The sequence below is a fragment of the Gossypium raimondii genome, chromosome 8, assembly GCF_025698545.1.
Source record: "Gossypium raimondii isolate GPD5lz chromosome 8, ASM2569854v1, whole genome shotgun sequence".
In the NCBI taxonomy this organism is placed as follows: Eukaryota; Viridiplantae; Streptophyta; class Magnoliopsida; order Malvales; family Malvaceae; genus Gossypium; species Gossypium raimondii.
The window spans coordinates 9018372-9037329 of record NC_068572.1 but is presented as its reverse complement, the minus strand read 5'-3'; positions in this window follow the sequence as shown (position 1 = coordinate 9037329).

The following is an 18958-nucleotide window of genomic DNA, read 5'->3' as shown; positions in this document are numbered from 1 at the left end:
GAAAATGTACATAATGACGACCAAAATTTTAGAAGTTTTAATAACAACATCAATATAAAGGGAACACATATTCGTTATGGAAAGTTTTAACAACAATAAAAAAAGTAATAAATTTATAATACTTGACATTGATTTATGTTTATTTAGTTATAGAATATTTAAATTTTTATAAAAGTTTTATAAAAATATAAAAGCAATGGGTTTTGTTTTAGGTTTTAAATGGGTTTATATATTAAAACAGTTTAGTTTTTTTCAATTTTTCAATCTGCAGTACCTTATCACCGATAATTTGCATAACTTACATAAATTGCATAAAATACATAACTTAATTTTATGTTCTTATACATAACTTACATTAATATTATACATAAATTACATAACTTAATTTTATGTTCTTATACATTACTTACATTAATATTATACATAAATTACATAACTTAATTAATTAATTAATATTATACATAAATTACATAACTTAATTTTATGTTCTTATACATAACTTACATTAATATTATACATAAATTACATAACTTAGTTAATTAATATTACATATGTTACATAACTTACAACACACATAACTTACATAACTTACATTTTTTAATTATTCATAAATTACATAACTTAATTAGTTAATATACATAAATTACATAACTTAGTTAATTAATATACATAAGTTGGATAACTTAATTAATTAATATACATAACTTACATTAATTAATTAATATACATAAATTACATTAATATTATACATAAATTACATAACTTAATTAATTAATATACATAAGTTACATAACTTAGTTAATTAATTTACATAACTTACATTACTTACATTAATATGATACATAAATTACAAAAATTGCAATTAATATTATACATAACTTACAACTTACATAACTCATAACTTACATAACTTACATAACTTACAACTTACAACTTAAATAACTTACATAACTTACATTTTTTAATTATTCATAAATTACATAACTTAATTAGTTAATATACATAAATTACATAACTTAATTAATTACTCAGTATTATACATAAATTACATAACTTACTTAAAATTAATTAATAAATAACTTACATAACTTATACGACATACATAACTTACATAACATAATTTGACTAATACACAACTTACATAATTTTCATAATAAATAACTTACATAATACATAACTTACGTAGCTTAGTTATACTTATTCCTAAATCCTAAACCCGTGCAATTTATTCTCAAGATTAGGCTTCAGAGTTATAAGAAATGGACCGGTCTTGGATGAATTTGTCACGGGTAAGCGACGGTTATCGAAATGGAGTACAAACTTTTCTACATTTTGCATTTCAATATGCAAGCCAAGAGAACATGATTCTTTGCCCGTGTAAGAAGTGTGTCAACATAAACTGGCATTATCGTGAAGTTGTATACGAGCATCTAATTGTTGATGGGTTTGTTCGTGGTTATAAACAATGGTTTTTTCATGGAGAATGCCCGCCTAGTACATCCTCTTCAAGGATGGATGTACCTTATGATAGTAGTGCCTACCATCAGTCTGTTAGAGGGGATGACATGGAAGGGATGTTGCGTGAAGCATTTAATATTCAGAGTCATGGTTTACAGTCGTTCCCACCCGACTTTCTGCCATCTGATGATTGTAATCTTGGTGGAAATGCTGGTGCCCAACCCGGAAGAAGTGTACATCATGAAGAGCCGAATGGAGAAACGGCAAAGTTCTACGCACTACTTAATGAGATGAACGAAGAACTATATGAGGGATCAAAATTTTCAAAAATGTCATTCTGCATTCGTCTTTTCCAGTTAAAATGTTTGGGAGGGTGGACCGGGAACTCATTGACAATGCTGTTAGAGTTTTTGAGAGAAATGTTTCCGTTTGCAAAAATCCCTCAGTCTTGAAAAGACATGAAGAAAATTATAAAAGACTTAGGTCTTGGGTACAACAAAATCCATAGTTGCCCGAATGATTGCATGTTGTATTGGGACGATCGGAGAAACCAACAGTGCTGTCATGTATGCGGCGAATCCCGTTGGATAAATAGAAACACAGAAGATGGGAACGACGATGAAAATGATGCACAGCCAAGAAAGAAGCCGGTCAAGATTTTACGGTATTTTCCGCTGATACCAAGGCTTCAAAGGCTTTTTATGTCGTCGAAGACAGCAAAGTCAATGACGTGGCACCATGAAGGACGAACCGATGATGGATTATTAAGGCATCCGGCAGATTCTTTGGCTTGGAAATCATTTGACAATAAATTTCCAAGCTTTGCAAGCGATCCAAGGAGTGTGAGGCTTGGCCTAGCATCTGATGGATTTAATCCTTACAAGATCATGAGTACTGCATACAGTACTTGGCCAGTAGTGCTTGTTCCTTACAATCTGCCTCCGTGGATTTGCATGAAGCAATCTTCCCTTATCTTGTCTATGATTATCCCTGGAGAGAAAGGGCCCGGGAATGATATCGACATTTATTTACAGCCACTTATTGAAGAGTTAAAACAATTATGGGTGGGTGTCGAGACATACGATGTCTTTGAGAAAGGAGAACTTCAATTTACGTGCGACTTTGATGTGGACCATTAATGACTTCCCGCTTATGCCAATTTATCCGGTTGGAGTACCAAGGGTCGTTATGCGTGCCCTTGTTGTGCTACACAAACATGTTCGCAATGGTTATACAATGAGAAGAAGTTCTCTTACATGGGGCATCGTCGGTGGTTACCGGAAAATCATAGATTTAGATTTCAGAGTTCGGCATTTGACGGTACTGAAGAGTTCAGAGAAGCTCCTTCGCAGACAAGTGGATCCGAAATCTTGCACTTGTTGGAAGATATGAATTTCAGTTATGGAAAGATGAATCAACCGGCAAACACGCAGAGAAATAGAATATCAAATGATGAAGCTTATGATAACTCCGATGAAGAGGATGATCCTAATGAGGCGGACTTGTGGAAGAAAAGAAGTATTTTTTTGAGTTGCCTTATTGGGAGCACCACCTTTTACGACACAATCTTGATGTTATGCATATTGAGAAAAATGTCTGCGAGAACATTGTCTCATACAATTTTGAATGTAGACGGAAAATCAAAAGACAATCTTGAGTCGACTTGATTTAGTTCGGATGGAATTGACCGATCTTCATCCGAATCCACTTCCGAATGGTAAATATCGGTTGCCGCCTTCTATTTTCTCAATGTCGAAGACAGAGAAAGAAGTGTTCTGCATGGTGTTGAAGGATATAAAGGTTCCAGATGCGTATGCATCAAATATATCTCGATGTGTTACTGTTAAAGATCGAAGACTATATTCGCTAAAATCACATGACTATCACATCTTGATGCAAGATTTACTGCCAGTTGCTCTACGATGTTATATTTCGAAGAAGGTGACGTCTTGTATAATTGAACTATCCAATATAATGAAAGCCATTTGTGGCAAAGTTTTGGATGTTCAAGAACTTCAGAAGGTACAGGACCGAGCCGCTGTAACTCTATGCAACATGGAGAAAATCTTCCCACCTTCCTTCTTCACTATTATGGTTCACTTGATAATCCATCTCTCGCGTGAAGCAATTCTTGCCGGACCCGTTTTCTATCGATGGATGTATCCCATAGAAAGGTGTTAATTACAATTTTTAAAATTTTCCTTCATTCACCTATATGCCTTTAGTTACAACTTTTGATAATGGTGTATATCGTGTTTAGGTTCCTATCCAAATTAAAGTCTTATTGCCGCAACAAGCGTTATCCAGAAGGATCGATTGCTGAAGGCTACTTGGCAGAGGAATGTATGACCTTCTGTTCAAGATATTTGGAAGATGTTGAAACACGGTTGAACAGACCAAATAGAAATGCTGGACTCACGGATCATAACTTTGCCGACAATTATTTGTTCCAAAGTTTTGGAGAACCAATCGGTAAAGTTGAAATTGCAGAATTAGATGATTTATCATGGGTACAAGCACATCGATATGTTCGGTTTCACCACGAATCAATGGAACCTTTACGCAAGTAAGTTCTAGAAATTTGATAAATATTCATCATTTAAAAATTGTTTATAGTCTAACAAACTGAACATTTTTTTAACATAGTGAGTACAAACAAATATTGAGATCTCGTTCGCGCTCCCGAAGAACACAACATCGAGATATCAATAAGTTGTTTACAGAATCTTTTCATGAATGGTTAAGCCAAACGGTATGTAATTGGAGCTTTCACCGACAAATAATAATATTTGTTCAAAACATTTTTAATTATTCAGTTTACTTTCCATTCAATAGGTTTGGACTGGGAAGAACGTCACCGACGAAGTTAAATGGCTTGCCCAAGGTCCAAATCGGGTGGTTAAAAGATATAGTGCATTCCTCATAAACGGATTCAGATTTCATACAAAATATCGCGAGAGATTGAGGAGAACGCAAAATTGTGGAATAGTTGTTAATTCCTCAATTACAAGTTATGCTAGTGCTAGGGACAATAATCCTGTTGAGGGAAATGTGGAATATTTTGGACTTCTTACTGACATAGTTGAGTTGGATTACTACGGCAAATGGAAAGTTGTCTTATTTCGAGGTGATTGGGCAGATGTTAATACTACACGTGGAATCAAGAAAGATCAATTTGGTTTCACTATGGTAAACTTCGATCGATTGATTCACACAGGACAACAATTGATTGATGAGCCGTATGTATTTCCTTCTCAAGTCAAACAAGTTTTTTACTCAAAAGATCCAACTGATGAGGGTTGGTACATTGTACTTCGTAACATCCCTAGAGACTTGTTTGACATGGGCAGTGGAAGTAGAGATGACATTGACGACAGAACACAAACTTTACCATTTCCAGATCAGAACTTAAACGAAAACATCCCTAGTGCTAGTACACAATTTGGATGGGTCCGCCAGGATACGGATGAAGATATTTACGATTTATAATGTAGTAAGCTTTTACGAATATGTATGTATATATTTACGAATGATGATATTTCAACTATTTTATATGTGATATTATTGTTGTAATTGTATACTAAGTTTTCAACTAATTTATTTGTATTGCAGATAAAATGCCTAGAAGAAAAGTGCGATCGCACCGCATTGTTCAAGGTACTCCAAACTCGTGAAACAAACACCGAACAACAGATCGCTATTGGATCTTGAATGTTAGGTTACACGAGGAACCTATAGAAGATCAAAGTAATTTAACATTTAATTTACATGTGTGTTGAATTCTTGTTTGTTTTTTTATAAATTTCGTATATTACAATACTTCTATTTTTCAGATGAATCTGGTGGGACGCGGAGAGTTCGGCGGACGTCTGATGATTGAGCGATTTATACGACCTAGATCCGATCGGCGTGTCCAAGTATCCATAATAGCTTTGGTCACTGTTGGATCGAAGCCCGCTTTTAGCAGGATACATGGGCATTCTAGCACGGAATACAAATATGTTGCCAATTAACTTCGAGTCATGGCATAAAGTGCCCGAGAGTAACAAGAACCAAGCTCTCGATAACATTAAGGTAACAAAACGTGTATGTCATTTATAATACTTGGGTTTAAGTTTCATTTACGATTAATTTCTTAAGTTGTGTTTTTTGTAGGTGAGATTTGCTCTAGAGGTCTCCGATGCTTATGTAAAGAAGGCATTGGGGAAAAGATGGAGAGACCATAAGAGCACTTTAAAGAAAGAATATTTTAAGACAAAAACAACACTCGACGAGAGATTACAAAATGTCCCCCCGGGAATACTGAGGTACCAGTGGGAAGAGGTCGTTAGATTTTGGACTTCGAAGAAAGGAGAGGTATGTGTCCCTTATAAAATTTTGTAATTATTTTGGTGTATAGTATTTCCTAATTAACTAATAATTTCATAATGTCGGATCGTGAAAAAGTTGGAAAACAAAGTAGGCAGCAACAAAAATTCACTCACACAGCAGGGTCGAAAAGTTTTGCGTGTGTAGCTCATGCAGAGGTATTTTGAATTTTTTAATATTGGCAGATATTTATTACTTTCTATCAATTAATATTTTTACTATTGTATTGTAGGAATCGTAAATCCGGTCAAAAGTTGGACGCCTTCAACTTTTTGACATTACACATAGGAAGAAAGATGGAAACCCTATGACTCCTGAAGCTGCAGAAATTATGGTACGTTTGCTTAATACAGTTTCACTTGTTTTAATTATTTATAGTGTTTACTTTCTAATTATTTATTTCATTTATTGTAATGCAAATATTGTTAAGTTATGTTGCATTCGGTTTTTTAATATATATTGCGTTCCTAACTATGTGATTTATTTTTTAGGAAAAATTAAAGGATAAAAAGGTGGAGTACGAAGCGATTGCTTCCAGTGATAGTTCTGTTCAAATTGACGACATTGATAACCGGATTATCACTGAAGTTTTGGGTCCTGAAAGGTATGGTCGGGTTCGGTTTCAAGGATCTTTTGTTAACCCATCACAATATTTTGGATCTAGCTCGCAACAATATATGCCTTGAGGAGTCGAAAAGTGAAGTTCAGAGGTTAAGAGACGAGATGGCTCAGATGCAAGCGACAACAACTGAGCAAATTACACAACTTAAAGCGGAGGCAACATCGAGAGAAGCTGATGTTCAAAGAAGATATGAAGAACTCCAGCTACAACTTAAAGCGGATCAAGAGATGAGAGAAGTGAGGTTCAACGAAAGTATGAAGAACTCCAATGACTTAGAGCAGATGCATCAGAAGAAGAGAAGCAAGAGGCGGCAGAGAGAAGTACAAAGCTACAATGAGGGAAGCAGAGGCTAAAGCGAGGAAGTAGAGGCTGCGGAGAGGAAGCGAGCGGCGTCAAAAGTTCGATGAACTCCAACAATGACTCAGAGTATGATGAAGATGTTTCAAAGATGCATAACCGCCGTCTTAGATTATCGTGTAAATATACTTCAATTTTGACTTTGAATTATCATTTTAAGTTTTAACATTTTTGTAAGAATAATATGAATTTTATTATATTTATTGATATTTATTATATTACTTTTGGCTGGTTTAGATATGATTTCTTCTGATTTGTTTTTTTTACAGGAGGGCTGAAAATATATAAAAATTTATTTTACAAATCTGCCAAATTTAGTGGCGTTTTAAAAAAAACGCCACTAAAGGTGTTGGTCTTTAGCGGCGTTTTTGGTAAAAGCGCCGCTATAGATCAGGGTCTTTAGTGGCGTTTTTGACAAAAGCGCCATAATAGATCAGGGTCTATTGCGGCGTTTGTGGGAAAAACGCCGCTAAAGGTGTTGGTCTATAGCGGCGCTTATATAAAAACGCCACAAAAGACCCTGATCTATAGCGGCGCTTCGCGCACAAACGCCACTAAAGACCCTGATCTATAGCGGCGCTCTTACCAAAAACGCCGCTAAATACCCTAGTCTATAGCGGCGCTTATACCAAAAACGCCGCTAAAGGTGTTGGTCTATAGCGGCGCTTATACTAAAAACGCCGCTAAAGACCCTAGTCTATAGCGGCGCTTATACCAAAAACGCCGCTAAAGGTATTACTCTTCAGCGGCACTTCTACTAAAGCGCCACTAAAGCTCTTACTCTTCAGCGGCGTTTGTGATAGAAGCGCCGCTATAGACCAACACCTTTAACGGCGTTTTTTTTTAAAAACGCCGCTAAAGTTAGCGGCGCAATCTTTAGCGGCTTCTGTTGCGGCGCTTATCAAAGTGCCGCTAAAAGTTTCTGCGGCGCTTTTTAGCGCCGCTAAAGGCTTAAAAAAGCGCCGCTAAAAGCCTGTTTTGGTGTAGTGAATGCAATATGTAAAACAAAATATTAGCACAAACAAAATATTTACAATAATCAAACTAGAAACTGTTATAATAAACGTCGATAATGGCAGTAGAATGATTGCAAAGCAATAATAAAGGAAAAATAAGAACACATATTTTACGTGGAAAACCCTTATCGGGAAAAACCATGAGCAGAGGAGGAGAAATTCACTATATTGAAAAACACAATACAGGAGGAGTTTGACTATATCTATTCAAGGGTTAAACAACCATGTTATAATTAATGTCTAATAGAAGAAGTATAGTCCTATACGTATTCAACTTGTGCGGCATAGCCCGTACCGTGGAGGCTTCACCTGCACACCCCCAGTCACAACCCAATTTCAATTTTCTGCTTAATGGGATCTATGGGGGCAAATCTCTATTTTATTTATTTAATAAATTATAGGATTTGAGTCTCACAACTCTAATAACAAAAAAATATTTCTAAGCAAAAATGCTAAAATTTTAATCAATATTCAAGAAATTCAATATTATAAAGACAATCAATATTAATTTCTTCAAGGTTTTCTTTTCATCAACCTATAAAAACTATTACCCGATCAAGATGTTAAGAATCTCATACAAACTATATTATTCAAAAAAATTCACTTAATAAAATTTAATCTTACAAGTAGACTTTCTTTTAAAATATTTTTACTTGTCTTGTTAAACCTTTATTACAAATAAATCTAGGCCTTAAACATATAAAATTTTTCCTGAACCAACAATATTGGTGTGCATATTGGTGTCATAAAAGTGCAATATGTAAAACATAATGTGAATACAAATACAAGATTCACAATAATCATACTAGCAACAACAATTTCTAAACAAAATGCTAAATCTCTAACCTATATTTATGAAATTTGAGATTATAAAGAATTAAAATAATTGGAAAAAAGAGATCAAATCAAAAGAGAAGAAAAGTTTATGGACTTTGATTACGATTTGAACAAAGTATTTGTTTTTCCTTGCACACTTAATCTTGAAAGCTCGCGAAAGAGAAAACACTTACATATATTTTTTCACTTCAAAAGAGAAAGAAAGAAAGAAATTCGAAAAGAAAGAGATAAATTTATAAAATAAAAAAAATAAAAGAGATGGATAATTTGTTCTGTGAAAATATTAATTAGGATTGAATTTGGACACCTATGAAATCCCTAGAAAATTAAGTCTGATGCGACTAGTTTCTAGAAGTAGAGAGAGAGAGAAAAAAGCAGAAAGCAGCAGATGGAAATGAATGAGAATTTCATTTAGTAACTGAAAGGATAACTTCTTCCCATCTGCCTTTATTGCTAAAAAGCCAAAAGAGGAAGTTACAGGGAAAATTGAAATTAAGTTAAGGTTGTTCTTGTAATAGATATGGCCATGATACATACAGTTTCATTAAATGGTAGCACCCAACACTACACTTCCCATACACACCATTTTGACCTTTAAACAAATCACACCTTTTAACTTACACTTAAACACTAAACATTGTGTTTCACTAACAGAAGTAACAAAATAAAAACAATCCCAATAGCATAAATAAAACATCCCATAACAAGTACTCCCCAGGTAGAAAAGATCTTTGTCTTCAAGGATCAAACTTAAGGAATCATTGTTATAATTCATGTAGAACATCCCATGTCGCATCCTCAGGGAAGGTGTTAGCCTATTCGATTAACACTTCTATGACAGCCTAGTTGCCTCTCTTAACCATGCGTCGATCAAGGATGTGGATCGGCTCATTGAACATAGTTCCATCAATACCTACTAAGGGTAAGGTTGATTGAACTAATTGCTTCCCAACATGGAATTTGAGCTAAGACACATGAAAGGTGGGATGGATTTGAGAACCAGGTGGCAACTAGAGCTTATAAACCACTTCCTGAACTCTGGCCTTCACAATAAAAGGGACAAACAACTTGGGAAAGAGCTTTTGGTTCACAATCTTCCTAATCGAATGTTTCCTATGAAGTTGGAGCTTAAGGTAAACCAAGTCACCAACTTAGAAGGTTTGATCACTCCTCCTGTAGTCAGGAAAGTGCTTCATTCGGTCTTGTGCTCATTTTAAGTAGAAGTAAAGAAATTTTCTGGCTGCTTTACGTTGTTGTTTGCTCTGATCAACACATTCAATAGTGGAGGAGCTTGCCAAGTAAGGCAAATATTGAGGTATGGGCTGACCATACAAAGCCTCATATAGTGTTGTATAGATAGTAGAATGGAAGGTGGAATTGTACCACCTCTTAGCCAAAGAGAGCCAACAACACCAGTTCTCGGGGCGTTCATCTATCATGCATCGAAGGTAGCATTCTAGACATCTATTGAGGAATTTAGTTTGACCATTTCTTTAAGGGTGGTAAGTAGTTGATAAATGCAGGCATGTGCCTAACTTCTTAAAGAGTTCCTTCCAAAGAGAGTGTCCTTCTTCCTTGAAGAAGGTATCCCTTTAATAAAGTCCAAGTTGATAGCAGACCAAGCCCTGCTGGGAATGGGCAATGGCTGAAGGAAACCTAGATGTGTTGTAGTGCCATGCACACCTTTGGTAAACATCATATTCCCTCACCCAACGTCTGACATCAATGTGTTGGGTCTGATACCCTAAGTGTATTATATTCATTTGTATAATCTCTTCATGTGGTTTTTGTATGAAAAGTAAAATAGAAGAAAATATTAACTCATTTTTTATCTAATGTTTAACTAATACTAAACAATATTATGTGATTGGATCATAATACGAAAAACAACTTATATTAGTAGACGAACCTAAACATGTCCTTAGCCTAATCTAAAATGATCAAACCAATTAAAAGACTAATATGTCATCTATCAAGTCCAATTGGAGAGATGCTTTGTCTTAGGCATCGAAGCGGATGACTTTCAGAAAATAGAGACATAGGTGTGACTGACTAGACTAACAATACATCAAACTGGACTCAAGTTAAATAGATCATGAATCCGTTTATGGATTTATTCACTTGTGACATTCATAGACCATGTTGAGTGACTCGCATACTTTGATGTAAGTAAAAGCTTGAATTCGAATAGAAAAGGAACCGAAAGTTGGTGTGTTGGGTATACGATTTCTACAGTATGTAACATCATTCATCATTGTGGAACTGATAGCCTAAGACATGGGTAAATGATATCCTCACATTGGCATTACATGATAAATGAAAAGTAAACGTGGCCACGGGTTGTTTGTCTTTGTAATAAATGACTTAATGACTAATTGATAGTAGTTGACATTTTATAAAGGAAGATGTAATGATTATCATGAGATAAATGGGATCATATAGGGAGAATAAATTAATCCCAAGATATTAAGGATATCCTATGAGGGTAACACACTTATGACAAGGTCATTGGACGAGCGCTGAATAAGTAGTTTTTGTAATGACATGTGAGGAGAGCCCAGTCACGATATAGTGGAATGATTTCATGACTAAATGAGTTTATAATTAATAGGAGAAAAGGTGTAACTTAATTATAAATCATTTGAGCCCTAATTATATATGTCGAACTGATCCCTCTACTAGCTCGTTAAAACTAGAAATGAATTGCTTGTTGGATCAAATGAACATAAATGATAGGAGTGGTAAAGTTAGAGAAATTGGAAACATTTTGAATTGAATCTGGTTTTCTCGCTAAGTATGGAAATGACCTAAGAATTAATTTATGATTTTTTAAATTATTATTTAATTAATGAAATAAATAATTGAAGTTCAAAAATAGAATTAAATTAATTGGTCATAGTGAATCTGTTGAATGTAGAAAATTTAAATATATTTTTTCATAAATTCTTTTATGATAAAGTTGTCATGATTTTAACGGAATCGAATCATGTTGAGAAAATTATTTAATTGAGAAATTAATTTATGATGTTTATTTTGGAAAATAGAAAAACATGTATTTGGTTGGATTAAATTATAAAGTGTTGGGTTAAAAGTCCATGAATCAGTTATAATTGGACCAGATAAGGGAGAGGCCCAAAAGCCCTTCATGTTCATTGTAAGGGACAACAAACCCTAGTATATTTAACTAAGGTTGCTGCCCCTCTCTCTCCTAGTTGAACTAGGAAGTTGTTTTTCTATTAAATAGCCTTCTACTAATCCAACAAGGGTTTCACTTCTTCTCCTTATAAATAGATGGCATCGATGGCGCTAAACACACAATAAGTTTTATATAACTTCGAGATATTGTTATTTCCCCGAAAATAATGAGAATGTATTTTTAAGTATAAATTCTATTTTCCGGAATAAAATTGTACTAGGTTCTATTAAAGAGAGATTTTTTCTTTCCCACTAAAAGTAAAGTAAATAATTTATGGTTCTGTGTTTGACTTGAATTTGCAAGCCCACACTTGAAGTAGTTCATGGTACGAGAATAGCGGAGAAAGTCATTTGGTTGAAAGTTGGGAACGACAAGGATCCATCTAGCCGAAAACACATGTGCGATTTCAGGTAGAGTTTACTGCTATAAAAATCACAAACCAACTCAGTTTTCAAAATTTTAATTTTTCGCTATGCAAGAAAACCATTTTTGAACCAGATTTTTTCCAACAGCCTACATTGTACTTAGCTCCACACCAAAAGCATAATCCTATCCTCAATCTTAGCAAAAGATAAAGGTTGAGTTAGTCCCTTAACTGGACAACCATACCACATGGTTCCACTAGTCTATGTAGTATGAGTTGTCGCCACATTAACCTTGGACATAAGAGAGTTCGATGCTGCCAGTGATAGTGCCCTAGAAGAGGCACCCCATCCTGTTAAAAGACCACGTTTGGGAGAACTATTGAGTATGCTCCCCACCTTTCGTGCAATCAAGAACCATTCCCCCAATGATTTAGGTTTGAACAATTACTAGTATTGGCTAACCTTAGTCTTTAGGTTACTAAGGAAAATACTCACTATATAGGTTTTTGGCAAGTGGAGTTGGTTGAAAAGGCTGAAAAAGGTGTGATGGTATCGTTCCACTGATCCCAATTGCCTTAATGACACGAGATCAACCATAGGCTCTTGGAAGGAATTTGAGCCAAAACGCTCTCGCAAACTGTGGGCATAAAAGTCCCAAGTCAGCATATGAAATCCTCTCTGCCTTTGAGTGTAAAAGTGGTGTTAGTCAAAGGCCTTTCCTTCCAAATGTAACATAATCGTTATGACTCAAACATGGGTAGTAATGCCCTCAGCCTTGAAGTATTGTTCCAACTAGGACCACAACCCCTTAAAATCTGATCCATCAAATTGTGGGCACTCCAACTTGTAAGACCTGGAACTAGATCCATGCTACTCGATTAGTGTGAGGAACTTTGTAACACCCTTCACTCGGTCCGATCATCGGACCTGAGCTACGGAATGCTACTACTACTATCGGAGCAAATACACACAGTTCATATCAAATAATTCAATTAAACATCAATTCATTTCTTAATTTCATGAGCAATATGATTCAAACAAAATTGAGACTTAACTGTAAGCTTTTTTTTCAAAATTTGGTTATATGTATCAATACCCAAGTCAATTACCAATACTATCTTAAGCTTCGATGTTTCAAAAATTAAGTTAACATACACAAGTATCGACACAATTTTGGCATTCATCCATTTTCAAAATTTTGATCACAAGTCAATTCATATCAGTACTAGTATAAAGTATCGATCTTTGAAGATAATTATTGATATTGTATACTGGTATCAATACCAAATTGACATTCTTTCATATTTTAAAATATTGGTCATTAGGTAAAATACTGATGCTTCTGTAACAAACTATACCTGACCCGACCGCTAGGTCTTGGAACTGGATGCTTTTCTAACTCGAAGGGCTTAATGAAATTTCAGTTTTCAATTTAATTACATATTTAAATGACTTAAATTTAAAAATTCTAGTTGCTAATACAACTTGTACAAAACTGTTGATAAATTATTAAGACTTTCATTCTAAAAAATATTTACAATTTCTGAATTGAGGCTCGATAACATGTATAATCAACTTAGAACTCAAGGTGAGGCCTCTGGGTGCCCCTCTATATACATGGATAGTTACTACGTACCACTTAACTTTGGTTGAGTCTGGCTTGGTCCCTCTTAATTTTTCCGAGTCACTATCCATCTTGCATTCAAGTAGCAATATTATAAGTTTGAGAGAACTTAGTGAGATATGTACATATAAGCGTAAAAGATCCCATAAATTTTAAGAAAATGAGTTTTCTGGTTCAAAATTAAACTCATTGGATTTCATAGGAGATGTCGTGAACCTAGTTGGTAAGGCCCATACCCAAGGCGCTTTAAGCCACTAATTTGCGGACTTAGGTCCCTGAGCCGACTATAATCATCATTTCTCATTGGGGTTTCACTCCATTGATCTCTGATCCATGTCCCTAATTATCGTATTCAATTCTCCTAGTTGGTGACTCTCAACGATACCCAAATCATTGTCATAACCTCGGGTCCTTACTAAAATACATTCTCTTTTCCTTGTGGAAATGATGCTTACAATTAACCCCCACAGCACTCACCCTTTTCGTCCATTCCTTAAAATGCTTCATCAAACATATGGCTTTTACCTTAGGTAGAACAACAAGATCTCCACCATTTTTTCCATAGTTCTGATGTACCTCCATTATCCACTATTCTCCATCGGAATTTACTGGCTATTCAACCTTGAGCAATCATTTCCTCCTACGAAGACTCTTATCAGCCTACCCAGCCCTTTTGGTAAACTCTTGTCAACTTACTAATTATGATTGTACTCTAGTATAGCCTATTCTGTGTCTGCTTAAGTCATGTGGGATCCACAGCTTCCCTGACAGACCCGTTTCGATGTACACTATGTATACCTCTTTATTTAAGGAGTCCTTTCCTCTTTTCCCTAACCGGGTTGGGATGTTTTCTTGGCCTTATTCACCATCGCCTTTGGAGAATTCTCTCATTGTCTCGGTGGTTTGTGTTCCTCAAATGCACCAAGCTCATTCATTCTATTGACTTATTGTACCAGTTACACCGTAATTTCTACTTTAAACTTTAGTATCTCTCCGGGTATACAGACTTGTTGACTTCCCTAGCGAGACCCCTTGTTTACATCTTGACATATTTCCCTATGTTTAATGTCTCGGAAGACACCTCATGTTTAGTGTTCCGATGGACTACCTAAGCTGACATGACCAAGTCATGGTCTTACACATTATTTCTCATGTTTTCTGTATTTCCGAACTCCATTGGTTGTTGTAGCCGAGCTATGGTCTTACATCTTGTAACCTTTATTATTTCGACAAAGACCATATATTGACATAGACAAGCTATGGTCTTACATATTAAACCTCTTTTGAAGTGCTGTCCCATACGACCTTATCATTGTTGCGATGTTGCCCCACAAAACTTGTTAACCGTCGTTACAATATTGCACTACGAAACCTAATATCCATCGATATCGATTCATCTTATGTCTAACATTGATGCTTGAACACCGAAGTGTCCCCCATAAGGCCTAGAGCTTTGCACATCACGGTTGCACACAACATCACTGTATGGCGGTATCATAATGGAATTCCATTTGCCTATTCATCCACCCATTTCTATATTTTGTCATTCCTAATATTAATGCTCAAACACCGCAGTTTCCCTACCGCAAGGCCCCCGGAGCTTCACACATCACGATTTGCACTCAGCATTACCGTATGACAGTATCCAAAAGAAATTCTCGTCCCCCAAGTCCTAACTTCATCTGTCCCATTAATAATTTCCCCACCATACTCCACCATTAAAAACATGCAGTTCATGCATTCCATACACATAATACGCCAAATATTCGGACATTGAAATGTATCTATCAGACAGAAAGTAATTGTTCCTACAACATTTGCATACAGTCATAACATTCCCATTTATCAATTTTCATTCACAATCAAAGTCCTAAGCACAATGCGTAACAAACAAAAAGGTATTTCGATCTAGATTTCAGCACCATAAACCACCAAAAAAGGTAGAGTACAGAAACTCACTTGGACTCCTTTATTTTCACCAGCTTATCCAAACACCAGAGCCTTCTTCGTCCTAGCTGCTAAGCATAACAACCATTTTTTAGTTAAACTAAATGTGTTCAACCCTTAAAACCTAGAATCCATCATTGTACTGAAGCTTTTAAGAGTTCTTACTCTCCTTCTTCCTTTAATCCATGAGTTCAGAAGGGTAAGGAAGCTTACCAATTCTCAATTTCTCTACTACCAGACTTCAATTCACATGATTGTTGCAGCATGCATAGCTTCCTTCAACGACTGAAGATTTTATCTTCACGCACTCTTATATATATACACCTTTAGAGTGAAAATTTGGTAAACAAAATTGAGAAAATCATGTCTCCATACACTATTATATATACACCTTTAGCATGATTTTCACCGACCGTCTCTACAATTCATCCTTAATAATTTTGTCTTCCACTTTGGAAACAACCGGTTTCATCCTAACCAAACTAGGATTAATATCCAACTAATCGAGATTTGGCCACTATAATTTCTAAATTTCTCGATGGAGTTTGGCAATTCACTAATCCTTTCAATTTAATCCTAACTTTCCTTAGATTTCAAGTCAATAAAGGTACCCTGGTGTTACAACTTCAACCTATATTCCGGGTCAATATATTATCGATACATTTTAATCTCATTTCATGCCAAAAAAAAACCTAAATTTATAAGGCACTTTTAAACACATTATTACCTGAACAAAATCAATCCAAAACATGCCAAAATACCACAATTCATTCATTCCACAATCCATAATTCTAACATATCATAATTAACATTCAAACATAACACATATATGTTCATTCTATACCAACAAACCATACCATTCATCATCTTATATCACTATGTTTTTATGCCATTACATACACAATTAACATTTAGATGCCATTCACATATATCTCACTATACTATTAACACAATCATCCCATATTTGAACATTTACAAGGACTAGCTCAACCATCATCCAAGTGACAACAACACCTATATACATGTCACATAACCGAACCTGGAATAATTAAAAGACTATTGAATCAAAGGTTGATAGTTTGAACTCCTTAAGGATCCAATCAACACATTTTGAAGTCAAAATCTACAAAAAAAGGAAAAGTGACAGGGTAAGAATTACGAAATGCTTAGTAAGCTCATATGAATATAAACAATTAACTTATCTTATATGACAAGTACTTAAGCTAATCTAATATGTATAATCCATGTTTATCTAACAAAATAAAACACAATCACAATAAGGTGAGTTTAACTCATATTCAACTACTAAGCATAGCATTTCATATCCTTGAACTCCAAGTAATCTATGTTCCAATCACATATGTATACTCAACTTGTCTTTAAATCATATGTTTGCCCCATTTAATCATTAAGCTCACAATATGTAATCCAATTCTCACACTGTTCATTTTATAATTTTACCCGATGAAACATCGTGAAGGAACTCGAATACACTAACATTAATCACATCTGATGCTCGTCTGAGCTAATCATATCCAATTGTGTTAGGTTATCCGTCCGGGCTAAACCTTTTAATGACACATCAATATCTTGGTGAAAGCTATAATGTTAAGGTTAGATTACCCGTCTGGGCTAAACCTTATCGGCACATCAAATAGTTGGCCGAAGTTGTATATACTTGTAAGGTTACCTATCCGGGCTGAACCTATTAAACGACATCAGGTTACTCGTCCGAGCTAACCATGTGTATGATACATTTACAAAGTTTCATCGAGGTAATTCCATCACGTAAGTTCATATTTAACACTTTTTCAATTTAATCCAAATCTCACCATCTAGTACTAAGTTATAATTAATTCAAAGTTTAACAATAAATACATAGGTCCATAATATAACATTCACAAGGATTTAAACATAATTACACCATATGAAATTACGGAAAATGAAAGCGATAAGGAATTAGGGACTAATCCTCAATTTTCCCTTTCCCATGAATATCTCTGATTAGTTTAAATCCCAATCTAAATCATAATTTAATTCAATTATCAATTCTAAACATCATTTAACGACATACTATAACTATATATCAATTCAATTTCATTTATTAGATATTTCCTCATTTTTCATTTTATTCAATTTAGTCCCTAAAATCGAATTTGTCATAACTTTCAATTTTGAGTCGTAATTTTGAAACCGATCTCAATTTCATCCTTCTACAGCCCTATAATATCTGAAGTTACAAAATTTAACCTTAATTTTGAAATATGTACACTTTAGTCCCTATGTTCAAAACTAATAACTTTCACTTTACAAATTAGTTTTTTTCATATCTAAGCTCAAAATCTATCAATTTAGTACCAAAATTCAAGATTCAATAATGAAAACTTTTATAAACTTTAAAATATTTTCAAAATAGTCTTCGAGATAGCTAAATCATGCTCTTGGGATATAAAAAACATAACAATTATAAGAAAAGAATAAAAATCAGCTTACCAATTGAAGAACAAAGCTTGGACGTGAGCTAGGTCTTCCCCCTTCTTTAGAATCAATTTTTTTAGGAGAAAAGATGATGAATGTTTTCTTTTTCTTTTACATTTTAAACTATGTTAATGTTTTATCATTATTTATTAATTAATAATATAATTTACACAAATTTAATCAATAAAAAGGACCACCAACCGTCCACTAGCACTCACAATGATCTAATATCCAATATAATCCGTGATTTAATTATTAAATAATCCCTTTAGCAATTAAAATCTACATGAATTAACTTTTATACTTTTACAATTTAGTCCTTGTACCACAATTTACTATCTATTCAATAAAATTACTATACCAAAATTCAATATAATACTAAAATAGACTCAAAAATATTAAATAATAATATTTATTAACTAAATCATCGGAAAATGGAGTTCGAAAACCACTGTTTCTGACACCACTAAAAATAGGCTATTATAGACTTATACTCCCTATATCCACCCTAGGAAAGAGTAGTAGAGTCTCCTAAGGAGGGAAACCATGTGGAGGTCCACCAAGAATTCCTTTCACTTTATTTGGAAATTGCCCAGTAGAGGAAGAGCAAGTCTGATTGCCCAAATAATGCTCAAGCAGTCTTTGTAGTTCCAACTTAAGGTCCCCTTAAAAATCATCCTTCAATTCCTT